Below are 26,519 nucleotides of genomic sequence, written 5' to 3'. Positions count from 1 at the left end.
AGGCAGCCGGTGCCTGGGGCCATTGGTGCAGGATGGCCGTGTGTGCGCTGGCATTGCTAAACAGGCCCGTCTGGACTGGGTGGAGCTGGGGCTTAGGGTGGTTCAAGCGTGGATTGGTTTGTCACTTTTGCTGAGATGTACCTGGTTAAAAGCTTTTTCAACTCTTCTTGGTTAATTATAGGAAATGTCGCTAAGGCTTCCTTTCAGCTACTTGTTTTGTTTAAACAGTAAAAACACTCTGATCCAGAGCTTTTAAATACAGATGCTTTGTTTTCAATGAACATTGAAGACTTATTTAAAACTGAACATACTTATTGAAGGGAAGGGGAGTTTGAGGGCCTATTCAAAGATGCGTAGAAAATTCCCATTTTGGTGTAGTAGTACTGTTAAACAATGCATATCTAATGTGCATAAATAATCGTCTGCAGTAATCACGTCTGCTCTAAATAGATGTTGTCAGACGTGAAAATGCGGTTTCTTTGGGTGGGAACAGCCTTCAGAGGCGTTCCTGGGCTTCTCCTGTATGTGTTAACGACACAGCCGTGAAAGTATCATTTTTCACTTTCAGCCGTGGAAGCCCAGCTTATATTTCCATATGTGTTTGTGTGTCTTGGTAGAGCACTCTCAGGGTGGAGCTTGGCAGTCTCATCACTTTTCTTACTCTGCCTTCACGGGGTGGAAACACTGAAGTCTCACACGTGACCTGTAAACTCTCACACTGCTTGTGCATGGCTGAGGGGCCAGGAGAGGAAATGACCACAGTCCATTTGTCAGGAAAAAAGGAAATACATGGGAAAAGGTCCTGAAAAGGCCCAGTTTACACTCTTCATAGCGATTGTTTCGGGAGGATTATAAGAAATAATATTAATATGGTATATGCCCTGTGTATGGAAAAAAAAAAAAGCCAACCCATACACTGGTAGTCATGAAACACTTAGATTCCTGTGGGCCCCTCTGTTACTTTCTGCCTTTGGTTTTCTCACAACAAAATCATGTTGTTTTCCCAAAAGCTTCTTGTTTTTTTTTTTTTTTTTTTTGTGAAGAAACTGAAAACGACTGACAAAAGTTTGTCCAAGAAATTCATTCAACCATAATTTATTCAGTGTTTCCCTGTAGGCTGATGGGGCCTAACTGGACGTGATAATCTTGTTACAAATACAAACTCATTTTTATCACTGAAATGACTTTTTCCCTCAACCGTCAAAGAAGGAATAACTTCTTTTGTGACAAATATTATCGAACCTCTGCTTTTCTAACAATCGAAATGGCTAGCTTTTTAGATGAAAGTTCTAATAGTTTTAGAAATTTCAGAGAAGGAAGCAAATAATTTGTTTATATGATGTCTCTTCATATGTTAATTCATGGTATCTTGAGGCTTTGTGTTTTAAGCCTGCTTCAGTCTGAAAATCCAAAATTAATATTTATATCAAATTCATGCAAAATGTATAAATCAGAACAAATTCATTTCTTCAGGATAAATGATGATCTTGGATTTCTGTTCCTGGAATGTTTTCCGAATTGAGTTCTATAATTATCTTTTTTTTTTTTGTATTTTTCTAATCGTTGTGTAATATTGCCCTATTTAGAGGAATTCTATTTGTTTTAACAAGGAATGTTGTCAGATATAATATAAGCCTAATTTAAGCAAAATAATGTAATCGATGGAAGGTATAGGAATGGCCACCTTTTGGAGTACTGGTTCTTCTACTGAATTTTAAGGTGTGTGAAAACTAATGATTAAATAAATGATCGATAGTCATGTATTGATTGAGAACTCTTTTTCTTCAACCGACATGGACTGTTATAACCTCTGAGCACCCTGCTTTGGGAACTTTATCAAAATGCATTTCACCTGAAATAATGTTTGGATGCACGTTCTTTTTTTGAGTTTTGGTACTGTGCAGTTGGTTTAATAAGAAAAGAATCTGACATTTTAAAAAATTGTAAAATCTGAGCATAATGTAACTGCATTTGTTTATTGAAGTAGTCTGTCATAGAAACTTCTTGAGAACAATAACAATATCCATGCTCCATTAGAAAGTGTAGTGTGCAAATAGTGTAATGATTTTTGTAAAAGGCATTAAGGTAGCTGTGCTCTCTCTTTCAATTTGTGCTGTCAACTCTGGGGTTTGGGTTCAGTCTTAGGAGTTTTCGAGAGTGTTCTTGAAATGCTAGGAATGTACAAATACGTCATGTTCCAGTGTTAACAGCTGGAAACTAGGCTGGGTGCGATGGCTCACGCCTGTAAAACCAGCATTTTGGGAGGCCGACAGGGAGATGGATCACTTGAGGTTAGGAGTTTGAGACCAGCCTGACCAACATGGTGAAACCCCATCTCTACCAAAAATACAAAAACAGCCAGGTGTGGTGGCACATACCTGTAATCTCAGCTACTCGGGAGGCTGAGATATGAGAGCCGCTTAAACCTGGGAAGTGGAGTTGCAGTGAGCCTGGGTGACAGAGATGCCATCTCAAAAAACAAAAAAACGAAAACAACTTGGAAACTACTGATTCTTTCATGTGTCCTGCTAGATGAAATCTCTTTCTGCACAAACTTTAGATTAGAGCTGGCATCTTCTGCTGTCTCTGTTCAAAGGTTTCTGCAATGTACTGTTGCAGGGAAGGTTGGGTTTTCCCCCGGCCCACTCTGGTAAATGTGTGCCGTTTCTGTATATGGCAGTTGCACTTGCACACCAGGCTTAGTTAAGTGCCAGGGAAGGTTTACATGCTTTACTTGTGTCATAATGAAAGAACACATGTAGCAAGATGTATTTTTTTATGCATATGTGGTTTCTCTTTTTTCTTTTTTGGCCTATTCTAAGGAATGGGTGCTTGTTTCTACTGCAGTTTTCATAAAAAATGAGAACTGGTTCATTGTTAGTGATTCAACTTTTTGAATCAGAAACTTCTCATTTCTTTTTCGAGCCTTTGAATCTGTTTAATTAAAGAGCATCCTGAAATTGCTCTTCAGGATGAAGAGGGTGAGTTTTTTTTTATCTGTTTATCTGCAGGAGCTTTAAGCAGATGCTTTGTAAGCAGAACAGAAATGCAGAAACAAATTGGATTCCAAGGTTGATGTAATGCTCCATCCCAGTTTCCAGTTACCGTTTTATTCATCAAACAGCCTCATTGTTTCCTTTGATTGTCTTTTTAATAAGAAATGGGCACACATTCCAAATTAAAAGATACATTTATGCTAATGTTGGTTTTAGCTGTTTTATGTATTAGGGTTCTGTGAAATGTTTTGTTTACAAAATGGATCCTCCTGGTTCAGATGGAGGACGGAGGAAGAGAGAGACTTTCTACATCACAAAAAGCCTCTGGGTTTTTAGGAATGGTGAATTTGGACCTTATAAATGGGATCTGGGATCACAAATGGACATAGGTTTCTGTGCTTTGGCTACCAATGGAGTAGGAGTCATATTTTGGTTGTCAGGGAGGTGGGTGGTGTTTTCTGGAATAAATTGGTGGCATTTGGGAGCAAGAAGCCAGAATGACCAAGGGGAGGTGAGAGTACATCATGTGCCAGTGGTTGATGAGCTGGGCGTATATGGCATGGGTGATTATTTGAACAGTGTCTGTATTTTCTGCTTATTTTTAACACCGTGAGAATGAGGCCTCTGAGGAGGCAGTGAAGGTGGTGGTGTGTATGCTTTATATCCCAGGTGCCTGGCCTTGGGGTATTTGTTGAATGAATGTATGAAGGGATGAACCTTCACGATGGTTCATTCTGCTATTATGCAGAAACAGAGAGAGGAAGGTTCTTTTATACAATGTCAGGGAGAAGGCTGGAGAGCCAGTGTCAGGAAGAGTTTCCTGAACTCTGAGCTCTGAAACATTACATTTGGCTGCCTGGGGAAGAAGGGAGTTCAGGTAGAGGATGAGCAGTAGAAATATTGTAGAGGTCATTCAGAGATCTTTAATTGCTATTCAATCAGATGATCCTAAAATGCTATTTATATTCTGAGACCCCATTAAATATTTGAGCCCCTGCTGTCTCTATAACAATGCGAGCGTCACAGGAGACAGATTCGGCAGTGTGTGAAACGGGATGACTATGTATGCTGGAGAATTCTCAGTCTCGTGGTGGTGGTGGTAAAATAAAAACTAAAAAAAAAAAAGTTGGCAAATAACAGATTATTGTTTCATACAGTGAAATGCAGGATATTTAAGCCATTTATCCATTCAATAAATAATTGAATGCCAATAAATGTCATAGGTGTCAGGGTCGTCATTGTAGTTGGACAGGGAACAACAACATTTGTTAGGGGAAGATGCAGTTGAGCTACACTGTAAGGAGTTTATGGGATTGTGGGCTGGGCATGGTGGCTCATGCCTGTAATCCCAGCACTTTGGGAGGCTGAGGTGGGCGGATCACTTGAAGTCAGCAGTTCCAGACCAGCCTCGCCAACATGTCTCTACCAAAAATACAAAATTTAGCCAGGCATGGTAGTGCATGCCTGTAATTCCAGCTACTTGGGAGGCTGAGGCACAAGAATCACCTGAACCCAAGAGGTGGAAAGTTGCTGTGAGTTGAGTCATGCCACTGCATTCCAGCCTGGGTGACAGAGTTAGACTCTGTCCCCCTCAAAAAAAAGGCTTTATGGGACTATATTGGTGAACTCTAGAGCATCCAGTGAGGGACTGTGGGGTGAGTGAATGCTAAGTTACAGGAATCACGAGGTGTTCTCCCAGGACCATGAGAAAACCAGTGGCAACAGGTGAAATCAGAAAGGAAGCTGGGCTCATATTGTGGCTGACCTTAAATATTACCTTAGTGTTAAGGAGTCACCTGTGTAACTGAGGAGGGAGGAGGAGTGTGTATGACTCCAGCGGGTTGGAAAAAGCCGTGCCTCTGCCAGATAGAAATGCGGAGCAGGTGGAAAGTGGTACAATCTTAGATGTGTAGAGTGTGATATTTTGGAAATCCTCTTGGAAACAGTCCATCAGGAAGGATGTCCTAGCTAAGCAGAGATTCGAAGTTTTGAAAGTGGCTCCCTGTTTCCTGATTATACACACCATTGGTTCAGGCTATTATTTTTGGGGTCCAGCTTCTTTTAAAATGAATTGATAGGCATGTTTACCAGAATGCTATTACTTCTCTTTTGGAGATGTCACTTTCTCATTTTTACCTGAATTGTGACTTACTTTGCCACTGTTATGGAAGCATTCTTACATGCTGGCTTCACAGTACAAGATGTCACTTGATGTCACCAAGTGTTAAGAAAAGCTATTTTAAGTAGGGTGGGAAAGGAATCTATTTCAGTGTTTACAGGAGTCACTATTTTGAAGCAAAGTAAGAATATCTAAAGACGTGCACATCTTCTGATGTTAGGAGGTCTTAGGTTAAATGACTTTTTTATTTGGATTCATTCATTGAGTAGAGGTCATTGTTAATGGAAAAATCGTTCAACACTTAATAAATAGAGTTATGTTTAAAAGCCTTAAAAATTTAAATACAGATTAGGATGCCCAAATTTCAGAGGAACTGGTAGAGGATTTGTGCATTATTTTTAATTTTTTAAATAGCCCTATGGTTACAGTTCAGAAAGGTCATGGTTTTGAGGATCCTCTATTAAAAGAAAGTAATTTTTGAATCAGAGTATAGTTGAGCACCAAAATGTATAGAGAAGCTATAGCTAATACTTTAAAATGTTTTACTTTTAAATTTCAAAACAAATTGTATTTAAAAAAATTTTCTTTCACAATTTTAATCCAATCTGAGAAATTAAAAAGTAAAATGAAATAAATAAAATTTACAGTTGATCTCTCTATGCTGAGTCCCTAGAGTATAGCCCTTTATTCTTTGAAGGAGCTGTCCCTTTTGTGAGTTTAAACTTATAAAACAAATCCCATGAAAGCTGCCTACTCCTGTCTCCCTTGCCTTCAGTCTGTGTGTGCTTTGCTTTTAATTTGAGAAACAATTACTTGGTGATGGTCTTGTGGACCAAATACTGTGTTATCTGTAGACAAATAGAAATGTACTTTAAACATTATTTTATTATCTTTAATTGACATAAAATTATACACATGTATGGCATACAGTGTGATATTTAAATGATGTGTAATGGTCGTATTAGGGTAAGTAGTGTATCAGACTCTTCAGACATTTTTTATTTCTTTATATTGGGAACATTAGAAATTTTCTCTTCCAGCCATTTACAAATATACAATACATTAGTGTTTGTTTTCACCCTATAGGGCCTTAGACTACTAGAACTTATTCTTCCTATCTAGCTGTAATTTTGAGTTGGTTAACCAACCTCTTCTTACTCTTCCCTTCCTAGTCTTTGGTAAGCACTGTTTCACTCTCGACTTCTATGAAATCAACTTTTTTTTTTTTTTTGAGATGCAGTCTTGCTCTGTTGCCCAGGCTGGAGTGCAGTGGCGCAATCTTAGCTCACTGCAACCTCCGCCTCCCGGGTTCAAGTGGTTCTCCTACCTCAGCCTCCTGAGTAGCTGAGATTACAGGCATCCACCACCACGCCTGGCTAATTTTTCTGTATTTTTTTTTTCACAGCAACATCTAGACTAATATTTTGTATTTTTAATAGAGACGGGGTTCCATCATGTTGGCCAGGCTGGTTTTGAACTCCTGACCTCAAGTGATCTGCCTGCCTCGGGCTCCCAAAGTACTGAGATTACAGATGTGAGTCACTGTGCCCAACTAAGATCGACTTTTTAATTTTTTAATTTAGTTGTTAATTTTTTATTTTTACTTTTTGAGACAGGTGCTCTGTTGCCCAGGCTGGAGTGCAGTGCTGTGGTCTCAGTTCACTGCTGCCTTGACCTCCCGTGCTCAAATGTTCCTTCCGTCTCAGCCTCCTGAGTAGCTGGGACCATAGGCCCATGTCACCATGCCTGGCTCTTGTTTTTTTGGTAGAGATCGGTTCTCCCTGTGTTGTCCAGGTTGATCCCAAACTCCTGGGCTGAAGCAGTCCTCTCTTCCAGGTCTCCCAAAAATAGCTGGGATTACAGGCATGGGATTACAGTGCTGGGATTACATGCTGTATTTATCTTTCTGTACCTAACTTACTTCACTTCACATAATGTTCTCTAGGGTCAGTCTGTTTTCTGTAATTGCTATACTAATTTATGCTGCCTGCATAGTATTCAATTGTGTGTATGAACCACATTTTCTTTACCCATTCATCTGTTGCTGGACACTTAGATTGATTTTAATATTTTGTCCATTATGAATAAGCCTGCAGAGAACATGGGAGTGCAGATATCTCATTGACGTGCTGTTTTCTTTTCCATCGGGTGTATATGCAGCAGTGGGGTTGCTGAATGTATGGTTGTTCTGTTTATTTTTATTTTTTGAGACAGAGTCTTGCTCTGTCAACCAGGCTGGAGTGCAGTAGCACGATCTCAGTTCACTGCAACCTCTACCTTCTGGGTTCAAACAATTCTTGTGTCTCAGCCTCCCAAGTAGCTGGGAGTACAGGCATGTGCTACCACACCTGGCTAATTTTTGTATTTTTAGTTGAGACGGGTTTTACCATGTTGGCCAGGCTGTCTCAAACTCATGGCCTCAGGTGGTCCACCTGCCTCTGCCTCCCAAAGTGCTAGGATTACAGGTTTTTATTTTTGAAAGAAACTTTATTCTGTTTTCTATAATTGCAGTACTAATTTGCATTCCCACCAATGATGCATAAGAAGAGTTCTCCTTTCTCCACATCCTCACCAGCATCAGTGATTTTTTTTTTTTGTCTTTTTGATAATAGCCATTCCAACTGGGGTGAGATGACATCACAGTGTGGTTTTGATTTGCATTTTTCTTATGAATAATGATGTTGAACATATTGTCATATATTTCTTGGCCATTTGTATGTCTTCTTTTAGAAATTTCTATTCAGATTATTTTCTCAGTTTTAGATTTGAATTTTGTTTTTGAGTCTCTTATATATTGTGTATGTCAGTCCCTTATTGAATACATAGTTTGCACATATTTTCTCCCATTTTGTAGGTTGTCACTTGACGTTTTTCATTGTTTTTGTTGCTGTGCAGAAGCTTTTAGTCTGATAAAATTTCCTTCGTCTGTTTTTGTTTTAGTTGACTGAGATCTTTGCTTAGACCAATGTCGGGAAGTATTTTTCCTGTGTTTGTTTCTAGTAGTTTCTTAGTTTTGGCCTTACATTTAAGTCTTTAATCCATTAGAGTTGATTTTTATATGTTGAGAGTCATAGGGGTCTAGTTCCACTCCGCTGCATATGGTGACACAGTTTCCTCATCAGTGTTTGTTGAAGAGACTCTAGGTATGTTGTTTCTTGAAAATCAGTTAGCTCCATGTATATGGATTTATTTCTGTTTCATTGGTCCATGTGTCTGCTTTTACACCACTCCCATGCCATGCTGTTTTGGTTACTGTAACTTTGTGTTTTTTAAAGCCAGGTAGTAGGATGCCTCTAGCTTTGTTTACTTTGCTTAGTATCACGTTGGCTATTTGAGGTCTTTTGTGGTTTTATATACATTTTAGGATGGTTTTCTTCTGTTTCTGGTGTCTCGATAAGGATTGCATTGAATCTGTAGATCGTTTTGGGTAATATGAAATGTATTTAATTTTTATTTAGAAAGTTAAGCAGTAATATAAACCAGTATTAAAAATGTTTTGAATCTGTTAGACATTTAGACATCTCTAAAATGTTTTAAATATATGTAGACCTTTATGTTGAAAACATTTAAACATATGTCTATGTAAACATAATGTAAAGAAAGAAATGATCTGGGTTTAATGAGATAACTTGTTAATACACTGTTTATCGTTCATAGTCATCAGCCTTCTTATCCTAGAAGGACACTTTTTTAAAGTCTGACTTAGTTTCTTGTAAATTTATGGTTTTCTTTTTTTTTTTCCTTAAGAACTTCTTGATATTTTCAAATTTACAGTCTCCAGAGCTTCTGCTCTGGTTAACTGCTTTTTTTTTTTGAGCAAACTTTCAAATAATTTCCCAGGTTCCCGCTCCTTCCTCTGAGGGATTTAGTCCTTCATGCCCATGTAGTGGAACAAAAGAGGTCATTGACTCACGTTACTTTTCTGTGGTAGTTGACTTAATATGATTATTTTAACCAAGAAGTGATACATTTTTACAGTAGGAAAACATTTTTTCCTTTTCTTGAATTTAGTGATTTGCCACTGAAAGCTAGATGAAGCATACAAACACATGTATGTATGAGTATACATGTTCTCACGTTTCTGTGTTTGTAAACTTTTCCTATAAGGATAGCCTAGGCAGTACATTCTTTTTTTTTTTTTTGAGAGAGAGTTTCGCTCTTGTTACCCAGGCTGGAGTGCAACGGCGCGATCTCAGCTCACCGCAACCTCCGCCTCCTGGGTTCAGGCAATTCTCCTGCCTCAGCCTCCTGAGTAGCTGGGATTACAGGCACACGCCACCATGCCCAGCTAATTTTTTGTATTTTTAGTAGAGACGGGGTTTCACCATGTTGACCAGGGATGGTCTCGATCTCTTGACCTCGTGATCCACCCGCCTTGGCCTCCCAAAGTTCTGGGATTACGGGCTTGACCCACCGTGCCCGGCTGGCAGTACATTCTTAATGATTGCTGTAGTTTTATATCTTGAATAAGTTAGTTCATGAAGGGATTTGCTAGCAAGTAGTTGATAGATCCATAGCTTGTGGTGCAACATAATTTTAAAAAGCAAATTTAAAATAAAAATTAATAAAGTTATTAGAAAAAGATGCAAAATGGTTTCTGCCTATTGACCCCAATTGGTTTCCCCTATAAAGTGAGAATCTTGGAAGCTGATCTCCAGAGAATGTGGAAGAGAAACCTATTTTTGAAACCTTTTTTTTTTCTACAGGAAATGAATCTGTTTGCCTTTTTTCCTGTGGTGCCATAGCGTCTGAATTTTCTTTCTGTTCTTATAAAAAGGAGAATGACTAAGAAGGCCGCACATTTGCTAATCCTCTGGATGCTGTGTGGTGCTATGCTGTGGGGCTGAGTAATTATGATTAATTGTAAGCTGGACCATGTGCATTTCAGAGAGTGGATGGTAATTAAATAAGAGTTAATGATTTTAACTTTGGGCTACTGGTATGTATTTATGGTACATATGCTCTATTATTCCTACAAGATATACCTTGTAATTGTACAGATGTTGTTGAGCTCAAATTTCAAGCCATAAAAGTGTTTAAAGGGGCTGCTTTCTTATGAAAATAAGAATTTATATATCTTTGCAATTCACTAACAAGCCCTAAGAAAGGTGGTACTAGAAGCTGAATCAAAAAGAAAGGAGGTGGTCAGTGTGTGTGTGTGTGTGTGTGTGTGTGAGAGAGAGAGAGAGAGAGAGAGAGAGAGAGAGATCAGGGGAATTTGCTTTTTTGATTTATTGTTCACCTTGCTATGTTTTAAATATATTTTTTTATCAAAGTGCAAAGATACATTTATTTTAATGCTTTTATATAGCTTGAAATGATTGAGCAATTATAGGCTGGTTCTGAGCATGCCTTTAAATTCAGGAAAAAAGATTTATTTTGTATGTTGGACTTTAGGTAGAAATATTTATTAATATTTGTACTGTTTGTAGCTTTGGTTGATTTATGGTCACCTATGTAGGTTTAGGTTTTATATGCTATGTGGATAATTGTGTATGTTAACGTTTTAAAAGATTAATTTTTATTGAAGATACAGATAAACAATAACTAGCATTTTTATTTGATTGGTTATTCAAGTACTTTATCACCTCTTCAGCTGTTTCCCCGCCCACAATTGCCCACAGGCAAGTAAGTTATACCTTCATGTTAAGATGAGAATGATGATGCCCATCTTGCAGCATTGCTGTGATGACTAGCAATAATGGTTTTATTCATTGTGTCTGATACTGTATGCCAGCATTAAGAAGCTTTCTGCAGCCACTAGCTCATAAAACCTCACTGTAGCTCTCTGGGGTAAGCATTGTTGCCCTAGTTTTCTGATAAGGAAATTAATCATCAAGGTTCACATGGCTTTGTCAAGGTTGGGTGAAATCCTAAGGAGCTGAGCTGGTACTGTGCATGTAGAGCACCAGACTTTCTGCTCCTCACATGATTGTCACTCTTATGGGTATGTCGATCCTTTGGAAAAAGTAGGCAAAGAGCTGGAAACTAGGTTTTTCTGTTTTCTATTTTTCCTAAGTTTTTTTTTAACCTTCCATTGTATTAGGCTTTATAAATAAAATGGTTGTCTTCTTCCTAAGGAATAATTTCTCTCTGATAGGAAAAAAAATATGTGTAATTCCAATATTCTGGTGGTATATTTGGAATAGGATTTATTTGTTAAAATTGTTTTTAATTTTTATTATTTTTTATATTAGACACAGCTTTCAAACACTTGGGCATAAACATACAATTAAATACACTCATTTCTAGCCTATAGTTATGTTTCTGTATAGCTTGTACACTGTGTGTATAGATGCATATGGCACTTTAGTGTCCTTATTAGAAATGTATCACATTTATTTCCCATCTTTATGTACGTGGATTAAAATAAATTCAGCAGTTTTTTTTTTTTTTTGAGATGGAGTTTTGCTCTTGTTACCCAGGCTGGAGTGCAATGGCACAATCTTGGCTCACCGCAACCTCCGCCTCCTGGGTTCAGGCAATTCTCCTGCCTCAGAGTCCTGAGTAGCTGGGATTACAGGCACACGCCACCATGCCCAGCTAATTTTTTGTATTTTTAGTAGAGACGGGGTTTCACCATGTTGACCAGGATGGTCTCGATCTGTTGACCTCGTGATCCACCTGCCTCGGCCTCCCAAAGCATTGGAATTACAGGCTTGAGACATCACACCCGGCCAAATTCAGCCGTTTTTTTAGCACTCCCCCACACCACTCCCCGCCCCACCATTTCATTTTGGAAAATTGTGTATGGGACCTCAGGAGTCACAGGATTTTTGTGGTTGGTTCAAGATCCAGATGGTTTATAATTGTATTCTGATTTGCCTTATGAGAAGTCTAGAAAGAAGGGACTCTAAAAGTAGTAGTACTCTTGTGATTTGTCCAGTTAATTTTTCTGATCATATTTGAAATTAAATTTAAAATGCATCAGAAAATCCTGAAATTATTCTTGCACTTGTCTTTTCCTTGCCTTCCTCAGTATATGCTCTGTGTTCCTTTTGATGGTTTGGTTTTTGATCTGTTTTGCCTTCCAGTTCGGACAGTGCTTGTCTAGATAGGCATTAAGGGTTATGCTTTCTTGTAAAATGTTTTTTATTTCCAGAACAATTTCGCATTTTGACTGACTGATTTCTTTTTCATATTTAGGGCAAGGACTACCTACCGTTGTTTTAACAGTAAACTAGCTCAGTTAACATGTTTCTAAAATGTCTTATTGAAGATACAGAGTTGTGATGGAAAACGTTTATTTCTATCTGTGTCACCTTACATTGTAGAAGAACTAGTAAACACAGAATATCTTTGAAAGCTAATTGCAGCCATCATAGAGTTTTCCTTTATCTGAGCACTGAAGCATTAATACATGTAAGAGTAAGCTGGCCCTTATTCTGTCTCACTCAAGGTGAATAATTTTCTTCCATTTTTGGGACTGAGTTTGGGATGCATCATTAATATAGACTGGTTTCAGCTCTGCTAAACTGTTCAAACACTAGAATATTTTCAGCAACTAGATATTTTTAAAAAGGAAAAGAAAGCCACTTACTTTTTCTGTCTTTGCATGAATGTATTTCCCTGGGAACTGCTTACTTTCTAAAATCATTAAGAGCTGAAAATTTCAAACCCCCCCCTGCCCTCCCTGCCACCACACACGTGCTTTACAGATATAAATACATCTGGTATATTTTCAGTAATCAAAAGCTATGGGTACTTCTAATTGTTCTGTTGCATATACTTTATAAAACTTAGAATATACCTACTAGTTAATCATACACAAGGTTTAGCAGTTTAATTTTGCTCAGAAGCAATAAAGATTATGAGCTGAAATCAAACAATGCTATCAGCAACCACATTATATATATTTTTAAAAAAGGAAACTCCTAATATGTCTAGCATATTCTAGGAACTCCATAGTTGAACCACGATCGTATGGTTCCTGAGAATTTTCCTCACGCTCATTCTCTGTTACAGGCATCCTTCCTTTTCCTTCTTTGATTAACTCAGGTCCACACATACCCCCTTTTTGGGTTACTTGGTCGTCTTCCTAGCTGTCCTCTAAGGCTATATTTCTGTTTCATATTATCCGCATGATTCAGTTGTTTGAAGGGTGTTCTTTTCCTATAATGTGTGACCAATTCTTGGTGAGTACTGCCATTCTTTATTTTTTGAACAGTGACAGAACATAATGACAGTTTCTCTTTGTATGTATCAGAGCATTTCTTATGATAATAGCCAGCCATATGGGTGGCCTAATCAAGAGCATTCAGCAACTTTCACGTTCCCTGGATGGTTTGCTAGGTACCTGGATTATTGATTGGAACTTCAGGATAGTTTAATGGCTCTCATCCTTCTTGCCACATGCCCTAGCTGATATATTTAGTATTACTTCCAATCGTTGCCAATAGAATGCGCATTAAATAGTGTAGGAATATACTACCAGAGACTGGAGTAGATGTTGATGAATCTGTCATGAATAACCAGAGCTTCAATAAAAGGCCTCTTCGGTATAAAATTCTGAACTTTGAAACAATTGGCCTCTACATGAGTTTTGGTGTATTTCCATTAGATAGAAATTTCACTACTCATAGTAAAAATAATAATTCTGCAGAAGGTTTCCCAGCTTTTCTGATGGTAATTTAATGTCACACAATCAAGAGAGCGCGAAGTAAGAGGCTGGGCAAGGTGGCTCAAACCTCTCTCTAATCCCAACACTTTGGGAGATTGAAGTGGGAGAATTGCTTGAGGCTAGCAGTTTGAGACCAGCCTGCACAACAGATTTTTTTGTTTTCTCTTGACAAAACAAAAAATATAAAGGTAGGATGTGATGACTAGATAGTCCTAGTTACTATGGAGTCTGAGATAGGGGGATCACTGGCGTCCAGGGGTTGAGGAATACATTGGACTATGATTGTGCCTCTGCATGCCAGCCTGGGTGACAGAGGGAGACCCTGTCTCTAAACCAAACAGAGAGGGAAGCAAGTGTTCAAGACCTCGGTCTCTTCTTATGCTCCTTAACCAACTGGCTCAATCTCTCAGGAATGTGGTATACTTCTAAGTGCACGTTTTAGTATCTACATAGTCTAGGTAATATTGTGATTGGTGGTGTTTGCCTTAACATTGTTTGAATTTTTCATTTTTATAAAACCTCCCCTACAGACTTTCCCATACTGAATTCTTGGAGCTTATCTGTATCTACTGGTAACGATTTTGGCCTGCTTTTGGCAGAGGAATCTTGTTTTAATGTTGTGTGAATATTAATTAATTTTAGACTCTTATAATTAATAGACCAAAAATAACTGTGGAGTTGAAAATGTACCTGTGGAGCCTAAATTTTACATAGAATTGTTAGTTCTAAAGATGTTTACACAATTGCCTTAGAAGAAATACTGCCTTGAGTCCAAAATTAGTCGTTCTATGAATCTCAGGATTAAGATTTTTAAAATGTTCTGGGCCTTTGGATGCACCTCTTAACAGGGCTTATCTAGTCAGTTTAGAGATTATTAATACACATCAGCCAAAGATTCCAGTCAGCCTTCTTCCATGGAAAAGAACAGAGCAGCACAGTCATTCCTTGGTTTTCATGAGGGGTTGGTTCCAGAGCCCTGTGGCTATGAAAATCTGAAGATGCTCAAGGTCCTCATATGGGATGGTGTATTGTTTGCAGATCACCTATTTGTACCCTCCTGTAGACTGTAGATGATCTGTAGATTACTTATAATACCTAAAACAGTGTAAGCGCCATGTAATTGTTGCTATACTGTTAGTTTTTAAAATTTGTATTATTTTTTACTGTGTTGTTTATTCTGAATATTTTCAATCTGAGATTGGTTGAATCCATAGATGCAGAATGCATGGATACAGAGAGCTGATTGTAGTGTGGCCTAAGAACTAGACGGCGCTAGGAGGGTGTTTTGGTCCTTTTTAAATATATATATATATACACACACACACACACACACACACGTATATATAAAATGGAGAAGACAATGATTTCCATCTTTCCCAGCTTTCATATGATCTCTTATGATTATATATATATATATATGATTATATATATATATATATATATGATTATATATATATATATATATATATAATCTCTCTCTCACTCTCTCTATCTATATATATATATATAGATAGATAGAGAGAGAGAGAGTCAGTTCAGAGAGTATTAATACACATTAAATTGATTTATGTATGTAAAAATCAATCTATGGGTATGGGTAGTAATTGTGGAAGAGCCAGGCAGAAATTATGTAGAAACGGTTGTGGGTGACTGTCAGTGTATTTTAATTCTAATATTTTTATCAGCATGGAATTTGGAAGGACTTGAAGTCCCCTGCTCTGATGGCTGCACTCTCCCGTGCTGGGACCGTGCAGCATCGAGAGGCTTGGCACACATCAGGGTATGGGAGAGCTGGGTTGGCAGCCAGCAAGATGAGTGAGTCCCTAAGCACAAACAAGACCCTTACTCGGGATTTCTCAGGGCTGGCTGCATGATTTTCCGGGCACAGTCCAGAATGAATATGCAGGGCACTTTGTTCAAAAATTAGGAATTTGGAGACACTGACAACAGAGCTTCAAAAAAAAACATAGAAGATCTGTGCCGATCGTGAGGTGGGCGGTGTCCACAAAGCCTGCTGTGCTCTGACCTTAGGTGGAAGAAAAGCACCTAAATGCTTTGGTTCTTAATTCTACCTTGAGACAATAGAGTGGCCTGGGAGGTGACTCAGCCCTAAACATTCTAGATCTTTAAAGTTTTCCTTGGTAGTTAGTCCGTGGTCCTTCCACAGACTGCAGACCGAGTTAGCAGGAGTGGGTCCGTGATGCAAATGCAAGTGTCCGATAGGTTCCAAAGGATGGACTTACCTTTTGCTCCGTTTTACCAACACATTTGCAACAGAAAAAGGATCATGCAAACAGATAACCACCTATGGTAGCTGTCATTTGGAACTTGTGTAATTATTAGAATTTGTATAAAACCCAGAATATCCCTTTTTTCATCCGTTCATTCTCCATTTGCACTCTTTTCCCACCCACTGTCCCAGGAAGTTACTTAATTATTCAGTGGCTCTTCTAGCTGTTATGCATTAAGAATTCCTATTACTGGCACAAAATCCATCACTTAAGCCTCATCTTGCGGAGGCTGTCATCTTCTTATTTCTGATATGTCTGTGGAATGTTGCATTTTTTAGCACATTTGTGTGTACCCTGAAGTGTTGTTTGCAAATACAGATTGCATGTGTTGTGCATTTATCTATAAAATGCTGGAATTTCTTACACTTCTAGTGGATCTTGAGTAATGACTTTGTGGGTGGGATAGGGTGAAGCTCTGTCAGTTTTGAAATCTGTAAAATGAAGAAAACTTGGTACTAGTTTTCCAGGAACTGAGATGTGCCCTTAAGATTAAGATTTGTGCTAAAACACATTTCTCAACGTGACCTCTTGTGTAATGCATCTGTCTACAAATTTGGACAGCCACTTATATGCTCTGGTTGTGCGAGAGCTGTCTTATTGATAGACAATTTATATATATATATATAAAGACATGGGTTTCACCATCTTTCCCAGGCTGGTCTTGAACTCCTGGCCTCAAGTTATCCTCCTGCCTCAGCCACCCAAAAGGCTGGAATTACAGGCATGAGCCACCATGCCAAGCTGATACTCCAACTTTTATGAAAATATAGCTTCTTTATTTCCCAAGTCCCAGGAAAAACCAACCAACCAAAAGAAATCTTGGAATCTTGCTCCAGAGGATGTGAGTTAGAGACAGGAACTGGATTTGGCGGGCTTGATTTTTTTTTTCCTACTTGCTTCACCCTTACCCTTCTCCTCCTCTTGGTGACTCTGCCTAAGTTTATGGTGCCCATACCGCCTTTCTCTCCACCCGGAGCGTGTGCCTGTGCACATCTGCACACATCTGCAGACATATGCTGTTTTAGTCAGGATTCATATATATATATATGTATATGGGGAGAGAGAGATCCTATGCTGTCTTAAAAACTCCCTTTTATATATCATTTATTATATAAAGGGGAGTTTTTAAGTATTAACTTACATGATCACAAGGTCCCACAATGTGCTGTCTGCAAGCTGAGGAGCAAGGGCAGCCAGTCTGAGCCCCGAAACTGAAGATCTTGGAGTCCGATGTTCGAGGGCAGATAGCATCCAGCATGGGAGAAAGATGTAGGCTGGGAGGCAGGTCTGTCTCTCCTTTTCATGCTTTTCTGCCTGCTTTATCTTCACTGGAAGCTGATTAGAGTATGCCCACCCAGATTAAGGGTGGATCTGCTTTCCCCAGCTCACTGACTCAAACGCTAATCTCTTTTGGCAGCACCCTCACAGACACACCCAGGGTCAATACTTCGCAGCCCTCAATCCAATCAAGTTGACACTCAGTGTTGTTAACCATCACATACTCAGTTTCCTTCTTTTCCGAAAACTGGGAAGACTAACAAGAAATTACTTGCCCTTGTTGCCTGATGGGTTGCAGTTTATTTCACTTGGAAATTTGCCCTTGCTTTTGGTCCCCATTTGTGGCCTGAGGGCATTTACTCCCTTGTTAAGAGGATTTTAAGGTAGCAGGTGTTGGGGGGAAACTAGATGGATTTTGAATCTCTCATTCCAGGAACCACCTGGGACTGAAGACACCTTTGACCATCACCGCCTCCCTTCGGGATTTGGTTATGGAGGGACTGGCCGCATGTCAGACAGTTTTCTCTGAGTAATGTCCCCTTGGTTGCTGTCTGTCATGGAGCTCAGAGCAGTAGCCTAAACCAGCCTAGTGCCTGCCCACCTTTTTCTTTTTTTGCTGAGTGCCACATGCATATTTAATGTTTTCTAGTACAGTTTTTCTGCTTTCATTCTGTGCTGACTTTCTGCCTCCTCTGATCGGACTCCCTGTCCGATATGCTGGGGTAAATATTATGGCCTCACGTACTATTAAATGCCTGTGGTTCTAAAGATCGTGGCCAAGAAGTGAGTCATTTGGAGTTCCTCTTTGCTAATTGGTTTGTGGATTGGAGTTCTGTTCTGCATATTGAACTCTGATGGACTTGTAATTTCCTTTGCCCAAACACAAGCTGAAATGTTCCATCCTGAACTGAGCGTCTCCTGTTCAGTGTGTTCCTAGACTGTTTGCTTTCCTCTTTGCCTTATTTTGGAGGAAATTAGGCAGAAGAGACAATCTTTGCAGATTGAACCCAGGCAAGTTTATATTGTCATTGGGCAAAGAACATGAACCCCTGGGGCTCTTGGAATATGTCAATTCTCTGCTGAGGGTGGGGCCATCAGGGACAGAGATAAGCTCTTGAGGGACAGGAGGATGCGACTTTTTGAACATCAGAGCTGCAGAGCGTGAGGCAGGTGGTCCTTTCTGATTTAAACTTGCAGCCCACCAAGGCACTGTTCCTTCATTCTGGGACATTTTGACAACCTGCCAGCTAGGGGTAATTTTCTAAGCACCACGTTTATTTTTCTGGTGTACTGGACTTGACTATACTTTCTTTCTTCCCTTACTCTTTCTACCAAACAATCATCCCAAAGGATATAACATAATTATATCTTGAAGTTTCAAAATCACAGCACAATTATTTGTCAACTATTGTTAACTATCTGTAATAACTTTTAGGTACTAATGATGTTATATACACATTTGACATTTTTTGGACCTTAGTTTTGCACACAATTAGCAAATTGTGTGCCTATGTGGGCCATAGAGGCCTTTAAGAAAAATCAAGAGGAAATAGAGAGTGAAGGCTTGAGAAGCTTATTGCGTGTCCATGAACCCATGTAACTTTCACATAGGTGAAAATACAGAACACTTTCTGTGCCCAGAAGGCTCGACTGTGGCCTTCCCAGGCAGTATCCCTCCCAGCGTTCACACCATAGATTATACATACATCATACATTCTCTTGTTGCTGCCTTCTTTGCTCATATCTGAAGATTCATCTCTGTTGTTGTGTGTAACAGTAGTCCATCTTGCACAGTATTTTGTTGTGTAATTTTTCCACAATTTTCTCTTTTACTCCATTTCGAGTGCGGATGAACCTTTAAGAGTATTTCCATTTTGCGGCTGTTTCAAATTGGTGGCATGCCTCATGGGGTCGACATCCAGTGTAGATTATTTTTATACTACCCTAGTATACAGCAACATCATTTTCATTAATAATTAGAGCAGGAAACATATAATAATCATCAGAAGAGAAATTCAGTAGAAGTTTTCCGTTAGTGAATCTATTTAATTATGTCAGTTAAAAAATTACTATACAAGGAAGGAAAAGAAGAAATGGACTAATTGTTTTTAGTAACATTGAATTTTTTTTTGAAAAGTGAAAAATGTAAACTTATATATTGGTCTGTCCTGTAATAAATAACAGCATTGCAGTTTCTCTTTGGAATCTTCTGCAAAAGGGGCTTTATCAGGGATTCGTCAGAATTTATCTCTGCTGTATATTCGCCTTCAATAGACACTATAGCGAGATATGTCAAGATCTTTTTTGCTTATAGACATAAAGGAACAACCTGTATACAAGTAATTAGGAAACGTCTTATAGGTAAAAGACAATTTTGAGACTGGGCACAGTGGCTCATGCTTGTAATCCCAGCACTTTGGGAGGCTGAGGCAGATGGATCACCTGAGGTCAGGAGTTCGAGACCAGCCTGGCCAATAAGGTGAAATGTCGTTTTTACTAAAAGTACAAAAATTAGCCACGCATGGTGGCAGTTACCTATAGTCCCAGCTACTCGGGAGGCTGAGATTGGAGAATTACTTGAACCTGGGAGCTGGAGATTGCAGGGAGCCAGCCTGGGTGATGGAGTGAGACTCTGTCTCAAGATTTTTGCCTGAGCTTCGTAAACATCTCATTTCACAGTAAATTCCAGGAATTGCAAGTTTTTTTTTTTTTTCTCTTCTGGGCATTAGTTTCAAATGATGTCTCCAGAGTTGAAAAATTTTCAGCATACATAAAAAGTCCAAGGGCCCATGTAGAATGACAGAATGGAAATAAGTTGTATTTCTTTGTCATTGCAATAAACTTCACTATCATTTATTAATGATGTTTAATGAATTTCAAATGTACTGTGAAACTGAAGGATTCCAGAGTGCCATAGAGATTGGAGAAGAAGCTGTGTTTAGGGCAAGCTTGAATTGTTTTCAACTTGTAGGAACCTACTTGAAATGAATCTGTGTGAGTCAATACCTGTGGGGTGGGCCGCTATATAATGAGTTTTCTGAATTAACTTCCATGTGAAAAACAATGTTTTCTAAAGCATGATGTAGTGATATTTGTGTCATATAACCTAATATGCTAATTTGAATGTTATTTACGTATTTATTCATGAATGAATGATGGGGGACTCACTTTGTCACCTATGGTAGTGTGCAGTGGCTCAGTCATGGCTCCCTGCAGCCTTCAGCTCCTGGACTCAAGATCCTCCTGCCTCAGCCTTCTGAGTAGTTGGGACCACAGACCCCTGCCACCATACCTGGCTCATTTTTGTATTTTATTATTTTTTTTAAGAGATAGAGTCTTGCTGTGTTGCCCAGGCTGGTCTCAAACTCCTGTTCCTCAGGCATGATCCTCCTGCCTTGGCCTCCAAAAGCATTTAGGATTACAAGGGTGAGCCACTGTGCCTGGCCTTGAATTTTAAATTTAAATTAAAATTTAGGCTGGGCATGATGGCTCACACCTGTAATCCCAGCATTTTGGGAGACCGATGCAGGAAGATTGCTGGAGTTCAGGAGTTTGAAACCAGCCTGGGGAACATAGTGAGATCTGGTCTCTACAGAAAACGTTCAAAAATGAGCTGGGCGTGGTGGCACATGCTCAGGGTCTCAGCTACTCGGGAGGCTGAGGTGGAATTATCACTTGAGCTAGGGAGTTCGAGAGTGCAGTAAGCTGTGATGGTGCCACTGCACTCCAGCCTGGGCAACATAGCAAGACTTTGTCTCAAAAAATTAAAAGCAAGACTTGATGGTAGCCCTACCAAATGTTGAGACTTTAGACGAATAAGATGATACTGTTTGGGGAGGAATCTTTCATTTGTGACATTGTTTGAAATTGCTAGTACGTGGTGATTCTAAAAACGAGACTAATTTTCAGACTAATTGTTTTCAGATTTTCTTCAGTCTGTTTCTTATTTGTCCATACCTGGGTCAGTCCCTTTGCCTTTCCTTCCTTGCCTTAAGGTCTTGCTCTGAACATGCCTCCTTTCAATATTCATGTACAGATATTCTGGGGACACATGGGTGCCGTTTTTTCACATCCTCCAGAACACTGGATACTACAGATTTTTCTTTCATTTTAGACATTCTGCATGTGTTCTGTAAATAACGACAGTATTCCTACTCCTTTCCAATCTTCACATCTTTTATTTCATTCATTCATTCATTCATTCATTCATTCATTCATTCATTTTTGAGAAGGGGTCTTGGTCTGATGCCCAGGCTGGCGTGCAGTGGCACAGTCTCGGCTCACTGCAACCTCCGCCTGCTGGGCTCAGGTGATCCTGTCACCTCAACGTCCTGAGTAGCTACGACTACAGGCTCGTGACACTACATTTGGCTAATTTTTTTTTTTTTTGAGCTGTAGTCTTGCTCTGTTGCCAGGCTGGAGGGCAGTGGCATGATCTTGTCTCACTGCACCTTCCGCCTCCCGGGTTCAAGTGATTCTCCTGCCTCAGCCTCCTGAGTAGCTAGGACTACAGGCATGTACCACCATGCCCAGCTAATTTTTTGTATTTTTAGTAGAGACAGTTTCACCAGGTTGGCCAGGATTGTCTCGATCTCTTGACCTCGTGATCTGCCCACCTTGGCCTCCCAAAGTGCTGGGATTACAGGCGTAAGACACTGCGCCTGGCCAGTTTTTTAATTTTTTTCCTATATTTTTGGTAGAGACAGGGCTTTACTATGTTTCCCAGGCTGGTCTCAAACTCCTGATCTCAAGCCATCCACCTGCCTTGGCCTTCCAAAGTGCTGGGGTTACAGACATGAGCCACTGAGCCTGGCCCTTTTATTTCTTTTTTATGCCTGTTCCACTGGCTAGGATCTCATCACAGTGTTAAATATGGTAACAGTAGCGTGTCTCGCTTGGTCTTGATCATGAGCCCAGAGGAAAGGCTCCAGTTTGTTACCATGATAAATGTAGGCTTCTTTGTAGATACCATTTATCAGATTAAAGAAGTTCCAAGAAGGCCTTTTATTAAAAGGAAAATTTAATTATGCCATAGTAAATTTAAAACATGGTTTAATATGATTTCACGAACATGTCATAGTGGAAAGAACGGGCTTTGCTCTCTTTTACACCTCAGGGTTGAATGTGGGCCTTACTCTGTGATCTTGACTTCTGGACCTGCAGAGTAACCAGGTAAGCCCACATAAAGTCATTCGAATTACAAAAGTAAAATGAGAGAATCTCTTCAGTTGTTGGCTATTTTTTTCCTGACATTAATTTGAATGAGGTCATAAAGTAAAATTTAACATTGAATTTTGCGTAGACTTGGTTTATTCGCATACTTAAAGATAACAGCATTCCTAGTCTGAGTTGTCTCTTCAGTAAGATTTAGTAGGGGTTAGGTTTTTCAGTTCCACGCCAGCAGTCTGAATTCTAATTATAAATGCCTGTTCTGTCATAATCTTCCAATGAGTGGAATTGAACTGTTCATATACATTTTATTGATTTATGTCTGTATTCGAAGCTGAGTGATTTAATCATTTTGGACGGTGGAGTGAGCCATGGAATCAGTCTGGCCTAAGTGAGCGTTAGCTATGATTTGTTTAACCCTCATGTGTCTGGTGCTGAGTAAGACGAGTTTTAGCATTTACGAAGGGATTAGGTGACAGCAATGATAATTCCAAGCCATGCTTATTCTAAGAGTTAGGATGGAGTCACCTTCAGAATGTGCTGATGACACAATGGGGGAGGGGTTTGTTTGTGGGAGAGAGGGGTGATGGTTGTAGAGAGTGGGGAATGCTCTCAGACATGTGCCTTGTGTTGACTGGCTCAGTTTAGCTTTGGGGGAAGGCGCAGCGATATTCCTGGTATAGGAAGGTATCCACAGAGGCGGGGGCAGGGTTCTGTGTGTGCAATTCCGGACCATACAGGGCAGGATGGGTGGGGCTGGACTTTGGAAGACTGTCCTCCATGGTGCTGAGGTGCTTGGGCTTTCAGTCTTGGGAACGCTTTGCCAAGATTTGCCAAATCTGAGTGTTCAGATTTGTAATTGTAGATCTTACGGCAGTAGCGTTTTCTCCCCTGTTAGAGGCTCTTCATAACTGCTGGTACCCCCAGGGCTTACTGATGCCTCTTGTACCCCTGCCCTAGTTTTCCCAAGTTTTCAAATGTATTTGGTAATGGGGTATAACCCCATTTATTAATGAAGTCCTGGTTTAAAATGAAGCATGTGCAATAATAGTTCAACTTAATAAGTTTTGGAAAAAGAGCCTGGTTTACAGATACTCTCTTCCTCGATTTTAAAAATAATATTTTTCACTCTCATATTGTCAAGAGAGTGCTCTGAAAAGTTACAGTGTAACATTCATTGAACGTTGTTCTATTTATTTTTGCCTTTGAATACTATGATATGTAAATCACGGATGGACAGTTCCTTGCTGTAAAGCTGAAAGTTTAATTTCAAGCTGACATCTGCTGCCTGTTCTATGTTCCAGTATTTTATTTATATTTAAAATTCCACCTTCCCTATATTTGTAATATCATTTTTTTCGGAATTGTATCTTCGTGTTCTTCCTTTCAATGAGTGTTATTTATTTGACTCGCTTTCATTCTGCGGGCAGCTTCAGAGATCCCTTGTTCCTCAGAACATAGCAGAATTCCTTCTCTTCTTCAGTGTCCTAAGTAGATGTTATGAATGTGCAGAATTAACTGTGTTCCGTAGTTCTCAGCTCAGGAATACTTTTCAGCTCTCACACATAGACACTTATGGGTAATAGTTGTTACTTATGAGCTCATTTTAAAAGCAGATAAATGTCTTTGAATTCTCAAGGACAAAGGGTTTCAGAGTTCTTGATAGTTTCTCATGGAGATGGGTATAGGGCCTGTGAGAAAGCTGCTACTTCAGAATCTTAACCAAACAAATAGTAATTGACACCCAGTGGCAAAAATCAAAATCCTCTTCTTTCAAGAGCAGATATTTAAGGCTTAATTGCTGACTGAAAGTGAAGTTTGCCTCCTGCTTCTGGAGACAGTGATGCTCTCAGCCCAGCTTACTGGACAATCAGCCAGGGTCAGGGTGTGGTCCTCATACCCAGAGACTGCATCTTCCCTTCTGATCTCCACATGTGTATCCCAGCTCACCCCAGCTTACCCCAGCTTTATCTTCCCCATGCACAGAAAATTAGAATAATTCTAGGAATTACTTTTCTTGGAAACAATATGTTGAATGATGGCAAAGACAAAATTGTTTTTCTAAGTAAGATATTGGCTGGATGTGGTGGCTTATGCCTGCAATCCCAGCTAATTGAGAGGCTGAGATGGAAGGATCAGTTGAGTCCGGGAGTTGGAGGCTGCAGTGAGCTATGATTGTGGCACTCCTACTCCAGCCTGAGAGACATAGTGAGACCCTGTCTCAAATAAATACATAAATACATAGAAAGTTAAAAAATAAGATATTGGTGCCAGTAAAACTTATTGGTGATGACTGAAAGCCAAAAATACATTATGAAAACACATGAGCAATATATCAATTTATTTTATATAAACATAAACCCAAAATCACTATAATTATATTAGAAGCAAAGGTGCAGTTATGCCTCTTGGAGGTCAGGTGCTCTGAGCAGCAGCCCTTCCCAGCTGTTTGTACTCTAATATATTCTTCATAATGCCTTTCAGTACTACTCTTTTCCTTTTTCCAAGGTAACACTTAGGATCTTTTCCTTGACCGTTCTGATAAGAGCCTAGAACCTTCTGTAGTTTTTACTGTTTCTTTGATGAGGCAAATTCTTGGAATGTCTTTGGCATGGGTGGTGGGGTGTTGTAAAATTGTCACTCCCTGTATGTAAGCCTACAGCTGGGAGCAATTTCTTATTGATGTATCGAAAGCTAGTTAAATCCCCACTCTCCTTAGCAGTCTCTTTCGAGATGTATTTAAGATTTAGGTAATATATTACAAATTGTGAATGTACCCCTCTGCCACTCTTTGAGATTGCTGCACTACAGAATCACTAGCCCTTCCCTTCCCTGTCACATCCTCCCAGTGCCTGGAATTGGGTTAGCACCGGGGGTGTGTGTTGGCATTTTCTGCAGGGCTGATATATCTGTGTCCCCACCCAAATCTCATCTTGAATTTTAATCCGAATTGTTACCCCTGTGCTTTGGGGATAGTGAGTGAGTTCTCACAAGATCTGATAGTTTTATACAGGGCTTTCCCTCCATTTCTCTGCACTCATTCTGTCTCCTGTCGTTTTGGGAAGGGGTGTCTTTTGCTGTGATTTTAAGTTTGCCAAGGTCACCCCAGCCATGCAGAATTGTGAGTCAATTAAACCTGTTTTCTTTATAGGTTACCCAGTCTCAGATATTTCTTCATAGCGGCGTGAGATCAGACTAATACAAGGGCTTTGAACATTTGTGTGTTTATGATGGAAGGAAAGTCTATATGCAGTTAGTGGTCAACTACGTGAGCACATTTCCTTAAAAAAAAAAAAAAAAAAAAAAGGAAAAATGGCTGGGCATAGTGGCTCATGCCTGTAATCCCAGCACTTTGGGAGGCCAAGATGGGTGGATCACGAGGTCAAGAGATTAAGACCATACTGTCCAACATGGTGAAACCCTGTCTCTACTAAAAATACAAAAATTACTTGAGCATGGTGGCTTACACCTGTAGTCCCAGCTACTCAGAAGGCTGAGGCAGGAGAATCGATTGAACCTGTGTGATGGTGGTTACAGTGAGACGAGTTTGTGCCACTGTACTCCAGCCTGGCAACAGAGCTAGACTCGACCTCAAAAGAAAAAAGAAAGTTAAAATTTGGATTCAGTGGATATTGCTTACAAACTTGAATGCTTCCAAGGTTATTTTCACAGATACACTGAATCTCATCTGATCTGTAGTGGCTCTAACATTTAACTTGAATTAGAGCGTGGGCACAAAAGCAGTAATTTGAACAAAGTTTGATTCTTAAAGAGTAATATGGTATCCACTTCCATTGTTTTTCAAGGAAAATGTGGGTATGCAACACAAGGGTAATATTAAGTTTTTATCTTAATCATTTATTTATTTATTTTTATGGAGACAGAGTCTCACAGTGTTGGGGAGGTTGGTCTCGAACCCGTGGGCTCAAACAGTTCTCCCACCTTGGCCTCCCAAAGTGCTGGGGTTACAGGTGTGAGTCATTATACCTGGCTTCATTTGTTCAGTGTTTGAGGCAGAACAGGAAAAAGAAAACCAAGGAAATTCT

The 26,519-nt window shown here is 39.6% G+C and overlaps 1 protein-coding gene across 49 annotated transcripts in view; it reads left to right on the top strand.

Moving 5' to 3' along the window:
- PARD3 (par-3 family cell polarity regulator) overlaps positions 1 to 26,519 on the top strand; it is a 716,461-nt gene that overhangs the window by 204,461 nt on the left and 485,481 nt on the right. The gene's annotated exons all lie outside the window — the stretch shown is intronic.

Source organism: Callithrix jacchus, chromosome 7, assembly GCF_049354715.1.
Source record: "Callithrix jacchus isolate 240 chromosome 7, calJac240_pri, whole genome shotgun sequence".
NCBI classification, from domain to species: Eukaryota; Metazoa; Chordata; class Mammalia; order Primates; family Cebidae; genus Callithrix; species Callithrix jacchus.
The sequence above is the reverse complement of the archived record's forward strand: the minus strand, read 5'-3'. Positions and strand labels throughout refer to the sequence as shown.